Raw genomic sequence first — 10,207 nt, forward strand, 5'->3', positions numbered from 1 at the left:
ACAAAACAAACACACACCACCAACCAAGCAAGATAAAACAATAAAGCCAACAAAAAGATAAAAGTGATACACATATCTACTCTCACCCCCCTCCCCCAAACTTATTACAGAACATAAGTTCGAAAATAAGTTTGGAGGGATGATGATATGTGTGTCACTACTCACAGAAAACACATGATCCACGGTGGTAGTATGGACAAGGCGCGAGTTCCCGCATCTTCCAAGCTCAACGCTGCACTAAAAACCCAAACAAAACAAAGAAACAAAAAGAAACTAAACGAAAGGAAAACAAAACAAAGAAAACGGCTGGGTTACCTCCCAACAAGTGCTTAATTTAACGTCTAGAGCTCGACGATACCTCAAAAACTCATGGAGGTCGGAAACAACACTCTAACCATTGGAAAGCTTTTATACTCTTGGGTGCCTTCTCCACCAAAACACTTCTCTTGGCTCGAACATCCTCTACAAGCATTGCCCCCTTCTCATTCTTGTTCCGAAAAATCCGAAATTTCACTTTCTTCTTCTTGGGGGTATGGGTTTTCAAAGACCCCCCATCATGCTCCAAAAACAAACACATCTCAAAAGTCAGAACTTCTTTTGGCTTTGGAGTTTTTTTCTTGGCTTCATACTTGGGCAGCTCATTCTTCTCAACCTCTTCATCCTCCAAATTTGCTAGAAAACTGTCAGCCAAATTAATCACTTCATTCTGGGGAACTTCCTTTAGTGGAGGCTTCTTGAAAATCACAGTTTCCCCATAGGCTCCCAATGTCATCGTCCCCCTTTGCATATCTAGCTTTGCTCCACATGTGGCAAGGAAAGGTCTCCCTAACAGCAAATGCATCTTTGGATCCTCCGGAATATCCAACACTACAAAGTCGACTGGGAAGAAAAAATCACTCACCTTCACAAGCACATCTTCCGCAACTCCTAGAGGTTTAGAGCAAAACTTATCAATAAGCTGAATTGTCTTGTTGGTTGGCTTCAAATCCCCCAGCTGCAACTTCCTATAAACTTTGAGAGGCATGGCATTTATGTTTGCTCCGGTGTCACACATCACTTTCTCAAACAATGACTTTCCAATCTTCACAGAAATATTGAAGCTGCCCGGATATTCTCTCTTTGGAGGCAACTGATACTCCTTCACTGCGAGCACCCCCTCAAATTCATTGAATGCACTCTTCTTTTCCATCACAGCCTTCACAATTTGCACCTCATTTGGCTTGTTTCTCAAGATCTCCACGGAAGGAATATTCACAGCCAGCTTCTTAAATGTCTCCAAAAATTTGGAGCTTTGCTCATCTAATCTTGGCCTCGGGAATGGAAGAGGAGGAGAAACAGAAATACCTTCATCCTCAACTAAATTATCAACCACCCGGATGGAATGACATTGCTGATTTTGCTGAGGCTGTTGATATTGGCTCTTCGGATTGAACTGAGTGTTGCTAGGAAATTGGCCTGGCTTGTGCTGTGCAGCTGCTTGGTTGGCCATCTGACCAACTTGAGTCTCTAAAATCTGCACTTGCTTGGACAGTGCTGAAAAATTATTTCCAATATTTTCCACCTGAGACTCCAAATTAGTCATCCTTGAATTAACAGTTGTCTTCATGCTAGACATCTCTGTTAACATCTGCTGCGTCATATCTTCCAGTGATACTTTCTTCGGCTCATTTATAACTCCTCCGCTAGACACAGAAAATCCAGGTGGAGGCTGCAAAGCATTGTTCGGATTTCCGTAAGAAAGGTTAGGATGCGGGCGTGCTCCTGGCTGGAACTGCTGCTGACCCTGCTGAAATTGTTGACCTCTGCCATACATTCCTGGCTGTCCTTGCTGGAAATTCCCATAATTTCTGCCAGTCACATAATTGACATCTTCCATGCCTGATGGGTCTATCACAGCTTGCTCATGACGTCCAACATTCAACTCACCAATTTTTGTAGTCAGCTCTGCCAGCTGTGTAGCCATCGCTGCCTGTTGAGTAACCATTGCTGCCATAGGATCAGAACTTGACGCAGCTGCAACCTTCTTCAATTGTACTCGCTCAGATGGCCATTGGTAGCTTGTAGAAGCCATGCTATCAATAATGCTCCATGCTTCAGAACTGCTTTTCTGCAATAGAGAGCCACCTGCAGCTGTATCCATGTGCATCCTTGTACGCTCCCCGCAGGCATTGTAGAACATTATCACGAGCGTGCCTTCATCAAATCCATGGCTTGGGCACTTTCTGAGCTTCTCCTGATACCGCTCCCAAGTCTCCGCTAGCTTTTCTCCATCGTACTGTTGAAACTGCACGATGTCCATCTTCAACTTCAACGTAAGGCCAGGCGGATGAAACTTGCGTAGGAATGCATGAGCCAAATTCTCCCACACGATATTCTCTCCCAGCTGCAGCGTATGATACCACGACTTCACCTTATCCCGCAGTGAGAAGGGAAAAAGACGAAGACGGATAATGTCATCAGGGACACCAATCATCTTCACCGTGCTACACAGCTCCAGGAAATGCGCCAGGTGCGCATTAGGGTCTTCGATCGCCTGTCCACCATATTGGCTCTGTTGGACCATCGTGATCAAACCCGTTTTCAGCTCAAAGTTGTTGACGTTCACTCGTGGGGGCTCCTGGTACACATACTGTGGAATGAACGCTTCATTGATGGCTGGTTGTTTCTGAGCCTCTCTCATCTCCTGTGCATCAAGCAGCTTCTTCAACTGCTCTTGCAGAGCTCGAATTTGGATTTGCTCAGGAGTAGCCATCGTATCTGTCTCAAATAAAAACAAAAATAAAAAAACAAAAAAACTGCAACTAAAGAATAAAACCTATAGTACTGCAGAATCCTATCGAAAATATTAAAGCAACTTCTTAACAGTCCCCGGCAACGGCGCCAAAAAGTTGATCACTATTTTTATAGCAACAATAACTGCAACTAAACAGTGTAATTGTAGTACGAAAACAGCAAGCAGAGTATCGTATCCACAGAGACTGTAAAACGAAATTACTCTATCTACTTCCTAAACAGACTCTCACAGTATGCAGGTAAAACGAATTTGAAGGTGAATTACGAACTAAGATTAACTAAATAAAAACTAAAGAGCATGTAAACTATGATAATTAACTCAAATATAAGGAAAGCTCTGACCCTAGGGATGTACTTTCACTAATCAACTACATGTATTCAACCTATTGATTCAATTACCAATTTTAATCCAACCCTGATGAAAGATCACTATATTATTCACAAGCGTCTCTAACGACCACCTATGAACGTAGATTAATTAATCCCTTTTCGCATTTAAGACTCCAAGGAATAAATTAACTCCAAATAGCACATAAAGAATAACTTCATATTGCTTCACCTATCGCATTCAAGACTCAAGGCTAACACTATATCATGCATTCCTGAATTGGCTGAACAATTATCGCATTCAAGACTCAAACTGAACAGCTAAACATGTAAATCATTGATCAGATAATTCACAAGAAATTAAGCACCAGGAATCATGAATCACAAGTTGAAGGGCAAATTGATATCAATAAATCAAAAACACATAATCAATCATCTATATACAAACCCTAGGTTCAGAATAAAAGAACTAGCCAGACATAATAAAATCAAACATAAACATAATTAAATTGAACGCAATTGTAAAAACAAATTGTATAAAAACCGAATTAAAACGATTGTAGCGGCTTAAATCTTCAATCTTGATCCAAGCCTTGAAAACTGGAAAGCTAAAATATTCTAAAGCTATAAAACTGAAATATGAATATTGGAAACTGAAAAACTAAAGCTGGGAACCCTAGATAGGTCAAAAGAGGACCTATTTATAGTACCAGGGTAAAATACAGAGTTTGAGCTCGAAAATAACTTGGAAAAACCTAAAAACGCGGAAGATATAAAAACACGCGTCAAAAACGGCGACCCGTTCGGCGTTCGCCGAACAGGTCGCCGAATTTGGCCAGAAAACAGCTGAAATTCGGCGATCGCCGAATTTTCTCCTCAAAGCCAATTTCAATCCAGGGATTTCGGCGACCTACTCGGCGATCGCCGAGTTGGTCGCCGATTTTGCTCATAAAATCGCCCAAATTCGGCGGTCGCCGTTTAGGTCGCCGAATTTTGACTGCTGCGCGCGACGTTTTTGTTTCGGCCATAACTTTCTCGTCCGAACTCCGATTTATGATCCGTTTGCGCTCACGAACTTGTATCGAGATGATCTACAACTTCTATTTCAGGACATTGTTCCAAATTCGAACTCAATAAATCTGAAAATTCCTTCAAAGTTCGAGTAAGAATCATGTTTCACAAGATAAAGCAAATTAAGCACAAAACAATCATCCAACACTCAATTTCCTATAAAATTAACATCATATGAACATTAAAAACCATGGAAAAATGAGTGTTATCAGATGCCACCAACGAAGACGTTCTGTATTGTTGTGCCCTAGTTTTTGGCGCGATACATTTATAACTGATGTGGGAGTTCAGATATATTCGTGGGCAATATTGAGAGGGTATGGTGGGCAATAGTTAATTAATGAATGGGCTTGAGTGTCTTTTAATTTAATTATATGGAAGACGTGGTGGGCTATCAAACACCAATTTTTGTTTACTAGTTTATCTATTATATGGATCAAACATAAAAGAATGGGTGATAGTATCAACTAATCTACGAAAGGTAACCATAAATTATTAATTCGGCCATAACCGTTATCCAATATCAAACGTGGCCTCAAAGTAAAAACACTCATAGTAGTAATACTTTGTCAATCCATAATAAAAAAAAAAAATCTAAATTATCTTTTTGGAATGTCAAAAAAAATTTATCTATTTTTGGACTATACTCACCACTAATAATATCTCATTTATTCTTATTTTTTTCACATTTTCAACACTCTCCATACAAATTAAAATAACACAACACTAATTACAATATATTTTCATGCACTTCCAATACGCACAACAAAATCATTTTAAAACTTGTGTCGCTCATTTCTAAAAAATTTTATTGTGGATGGATGAAATATATAAAAAGAGAGTATTTTACTTTTATCTCTCCTCTCTTTTCTTCTTCTTTTTTATTTTGATTCTTATTTAATATTGTCAAATTTAATTTATGAAAAAATATTCAATATGCATCTTAAATTAAGTTCGTGACAAGATCTTTAATATGATATAACAATCATAAAAATTAAATTAAAAATGAATAAATTATGAAAAAATTAAAATTTAAATATTTTATTTTCTCTTGATATTGAACATATGATTTTTTTCTTTTAATTTTCTTTTTTTATTTTATTTTATTTTCTATATTTTTTGTTATAATAAGATCTTTAATATATTTGTTTATTGTTTTTATATATTTTAATTATAATAATGTTCAATGCAACTAAATAGAGTGAGATTATATTCATTGAATTGACGATCCGAGCCTTCGACGTATTTATGCAAATAATCATCGAATTAGCGATCCATTGCTTGAAATAAATTTGAGAGAATAAAAATTGAAACGATAGATTTTAGGAAATTGAAGAGAGAATTATGAAAATTTGACGAAGAAAGAAATAGTATATGTAGAGGAAGGAAAGGAAATTATAGGGGAAAAAAATAAAAAAACCTATACTATACTAGTTGTTGCCATTTTCAACTGTAAAAAAAAAATCAAACACAAACGTTAATTAAGCGCATGTTGAACACGCGCCTAACCCAAAACACATTCGTGCCCGACACCAACGAAGGCACTGAGCATGTGCCCCATTGGTTCGCCAGCGCGCGGCCCTCCACAGCTGCCGTCTCGATCTGGAGCTTAAAGCTTGGCGTTGTCGATGCACTTAGAGGGTGTTTGGCTGAGCTTATAAGCTCCTTCAAAGTGTTTGGCAAAATAAACTCCTAAACAACTTATAAGCTCCTAGAGCTTATAAGCTCCCCAAAAAATAAGTTTTTATACCCCAACTTATTTTTTTATAATCTCATATGCCACAATCTTTTTACAAATATTTTTCAACTATAATTTATTATTTTCATCATATATCATTCAAGTTTATTTTTCTTCAATTTTCTCTCTCTAAAAAACTATTTTCTCTCTCTAGCAAAAAAATTCTCTCTCTAGCTTAGAAGCTTAATTATCCAAACATTTTGACAACTTATAAGTTCTTAAACATTACATCTTATAAGCTCTTGAAACATCTTATAAGCTCTTTAAAATAAGCTTAGCCAAACACCCTCTTAGTAGTGTTCCTGGTTCGTCATTTACTTGAGAGGAATTTTTCTGAACATTGAAAAACGACTTCAATGTCCTATAGATAATTTAGAATTTCGTCTTCAGTCCAAGAATGTAGGAACTCCACGCAACATTATAAAGATACAAAGTACTATTACCCTCTGGGAGAGGCAAGTGAGTGTGTGTTGTGGTTCCCCTTCCCCTTCCCTAAATATTATAGACATTAGTAATTATTTTGGTATCCTTTTTTCCAGATCACCCCCTCAGCCCTCCACATCCTTCTGAGTGTTCACGAAGTAAAAATACAACTTTGTTGTTTTATAAGAACCAAATTATGAAGAAACCTAATACTCATTATAACTTTTCCTTTCATCCTAGGTATAACATAGATTTCTTATCTAGCTTGACATCTTATGATAAGTGCTTTTAGCCCAAATATTATTTCTTTAACAGTGTTCAATTAGTTGGAGATCCTCTGAAAACCTCACACCCCTTGTAAAAGATAGGTGTTATAGTTAGAAGAAGTTCATCAAGTAAGCTACGTGTGAGTAGTGTGAAAACTAATAGAATATACGGGTGCAAATAGAAACAGATCTACATGTCTTGTTATGGGGGCACGTGCCCCCACAAATTATTTATTTATTTTTACTAATTATATATATATATATATATATATTTAATTAAAGTATATATAATAAATAAGCAAATTTTTAAATGTTCAATCCCTAATAAATATATTACTTAATTTGAAAAAGTATTTTCTGCAATAGATATCATAAAGAACTGTCTATACGATCGGATGAGAGATAAATAAACGAATGATCATTTGATTGCATATATTTAGAAAGAGATTTTTTATAGTTGATCATGCAAATATTTCTATCAATAAAAACTCGTAGATTTTTAATTCTAATAGACTTTAATTATTATATAGTAATTTTTTTTACGTATTTCATATTTATAATATGTTTATATTTTGTGCCCCACAATAAAAAAAATTGGATCAGTCCCTGGGCGCAAACCGTGCAACTTGCTTGAATCAGTCATGACCGCGGAACCCGTTGATCAGCTTAACAGAACTAGCTGATCAGCTAACTTGCAACTATAAAACAAGGAATCCAATTGTAGTGGATTTTCTCGTTCAACCGGCCATGGACGTAGGAGCAGTTGGCTCTAAACCACGTTAAACCTCTGTGTGCTTTACTTTTGGTTTTAATAACTACTACATGTTACTATTATTGCTAAGCATATAGTCATTCTCCATTATCTTTATCATACTTAGTGAGTTTGTTTCATAACTTTTGATTAAACCAAATATTGATAAACTGATTAGATATCTAAAGAAATTTTCACAAAATAAGTATTTCAAACACCACATTCCGTACATATTACGTACTATGTGAGGTGGCAAGTAGATAATGTAATAGATAACTGATCAATTCATGTGAACATGCTTATCTGGAACATGATCAATCTACTTAGCTGGCTAATTAGAATCAACATCCGCTAACTCATTATCAGCTGAATATGTTCTTTAGACACAACTTAGAAAAGCAACAAAAACTTGTACTTGGTGTATTTCCCCCATATACCAATATGCACTTGCTCGGGACCAACATGGACCCAAGTTTGTTTTATCACATTAACATTGATTAAGACCTAAAAAAAAAAACAAAGTCCCATTAAAGTCGATGTAAATTTTCCTAATCAGATGGGGCTTTTGCCTTCAACGTAAGACTACCCACAGTCGACCTTACTCCACTTTTTAATAAAATATTCATTTCTCTCTCATCCACCTACACAACCCCCAACCTAAAATAACTTTTACTCCCAATGGTGACACCAACTCAACCTACATATTTTTTCTTTTCACTTTATTTTTAAATTATCTAATATCTAAAATAAAATATAAATTAAAATTAAATATTTATTTATTATATTTAATAAAATAAAATATATATTTAAAAAAATTATAATCATACTATAACTCATATACTATAATTGATATTTAGCTCAATCACAAATGAAGATTATAAGAATTAAACACATAACTGAAATTAAATATATCAAAGTACAATACATGAAACTTAAAAATACAACTAGAAAATACAAATTACATATTTAATTGTCAGTGCCAAATTTTTCCCATATGTGCTCAATCAAATCATCTTGAAGAGTCCTATGAGCTTATCTATTGTGAACTTGATCTTTATTAGTCATATAAGCAGATAAGCTCGCAATGCGTTCAGTAGAATAGCGAAAATGTTTACCGTCTTCTGTTTGTACTCTTGTAGGTGTATCCATAAAAAAATTCAGTTGGATCATAATAATTTTAGTAGGTATCTCGTTCATCCTCGACTATCATATTATGCATGATGATACAAACCATCATAATTTTTCCCATCAAAACTTTGTCCCAAACAAGACAAGGGCGTCGTAGAAATGCAAATCGAGCTTGTAGAACTCCAAATGCTCGCTCAACATCTTTTTCGAACAGACTCTTGGTGTTGAGCGAACAACTTGTGTATGCGTATCTGTGGGGAAGTAATTGACTTGACAAATACAGCCCATGAAGGGTATATACCATCAGTTAAATAATATGCCCTATCATAATGACAACCGTTCACTACGTAATTAACCTTTGGTGCTCGACCTTCTAAGACATCATTAAAAACAGGAGATCGATGGAGTACATTAATATCATTGCACGAACCTGGTGTTCCAAAGAACGCATGCCATATCCACAAGTTGTATGAAGCAACAGCTTCCAAAATGATCGTTGGTTTTCCACTTCTCCCAATATATTGGCCGGCCTATGCATTAGGACAATTTTTCCACTCCCAATGCATGCAATCAATACTGCCAATCATGCCTATAAAATCACGTTGTTCTCCAACATAGAGCAGCCTTGCCAAATCTTCTTCATTAGGCCTTTTTAGATACGTACCACCGAAGCAAGAAATAACACCTTCCACAAAATGGACTAAAGCATCTCTTGTCGAAGATGAACTCATTCGTAGATACTCATCGACAACATCAGAAGATGTCCCATACGCCAACACCCTCATGGCTCCAGTATATTTCTGCAATGATGAAAAACCTACTCTGCCGGTGGCATCTCGTCTCTATTGAAAGAACTCATCATTAGCAGTAACAGCTTCCACTATTCGAATGAATAGCGATTTCTGCATGCGAAATCTCCACCGGAAGAGCTCTGGAGTATATGTTGGGTTGTCGCTGAAGTAGTCGTTGATCAAACGCTCTGCACCAAACTCGCGTTCCCTATCACAATATCTCCTATTGGCTGTTGGAATTTGATGTCCTACAATCAGATTATGATTGTTTAGGATCATGTTCTAGATGATGTTATCAAATTAACGATTTTGTTGATAAACTCGTTCTTCCCATTCATCAAGTTCGTTGGAATGGGAAACATCAGAACTTGAGTCTGAATCAACTGAAGAGTTTTCATTGACAGACATATTTCTATGAGAAATGGGAAAATAATAGGATATAGGTGTACTTGAGCAAAGAGTGAGATTTTTATGTTTTATTGAGATGTGTTTCATTTGGCATTTATAGAATACATACTGAAATGTAGGATAAGATAGCTATATTTGAATTGATACGGTTGCATGTGAATTGGAAATAATGTAGTGTCAGTATGCATGTGAATTGCAAATAATATAGTGTTAGTGTGACACCCAAATCCATTTTAAATTTACATGAAAACGCAAGCGGAAAAACTATGAATATAAATAAATATTTAATATGAAAATAAGAAAAGAAACATTTTATTTAAAATATTTTACTCAACATAACATTTTTAAGTATAGCTAAACTCAAAACATTTGATTCGCCATTCGACCTTCCACGCGCCTCCGGTCTTTAAAACCTGAAAATGTTAAATATGGGATGAGCATACAGGGTACACTCAGTGTGGGAACATGCAATCATTGTCCACGTTAATAAAATGAGAATCACATATTTAAC

At 36.1% G+C, this 10,207-nt stretch overlaps 1 pseudogene; it reads right to left on the bottom strand.

Annotated features, from left to right (window-relative positions):
• Positions 1 to 8,546: 8,546 nt before the first annotated feature.
• LOC131025728 (uncharacterized) lies at positions 8,547 to 9,567 on the bottom strand (annotated as a pseudogene).
• Between the last annotated feature and the right edge of the window lie 640 nt (positions 9,568 to 10,207).

Source organism: Salvia miltiorrhiza, chromosome 5 (assembly GCF_028751815.1).
Source record: "Salvia miltiorrhiza cultivar Shanhuang (shh) chromosome 5, IMPLAD_Smil_shh, whole genome shotgun sequence".
In the NCBI taxonomy this organism is placed as follows: domain Eukaryota; kingdom Viridiplantae; phylum Streptophyta; class Magnoliopsida; order Lamiales; family Lamiaceae; genus Salvia; species Salvia miltiorrhiza.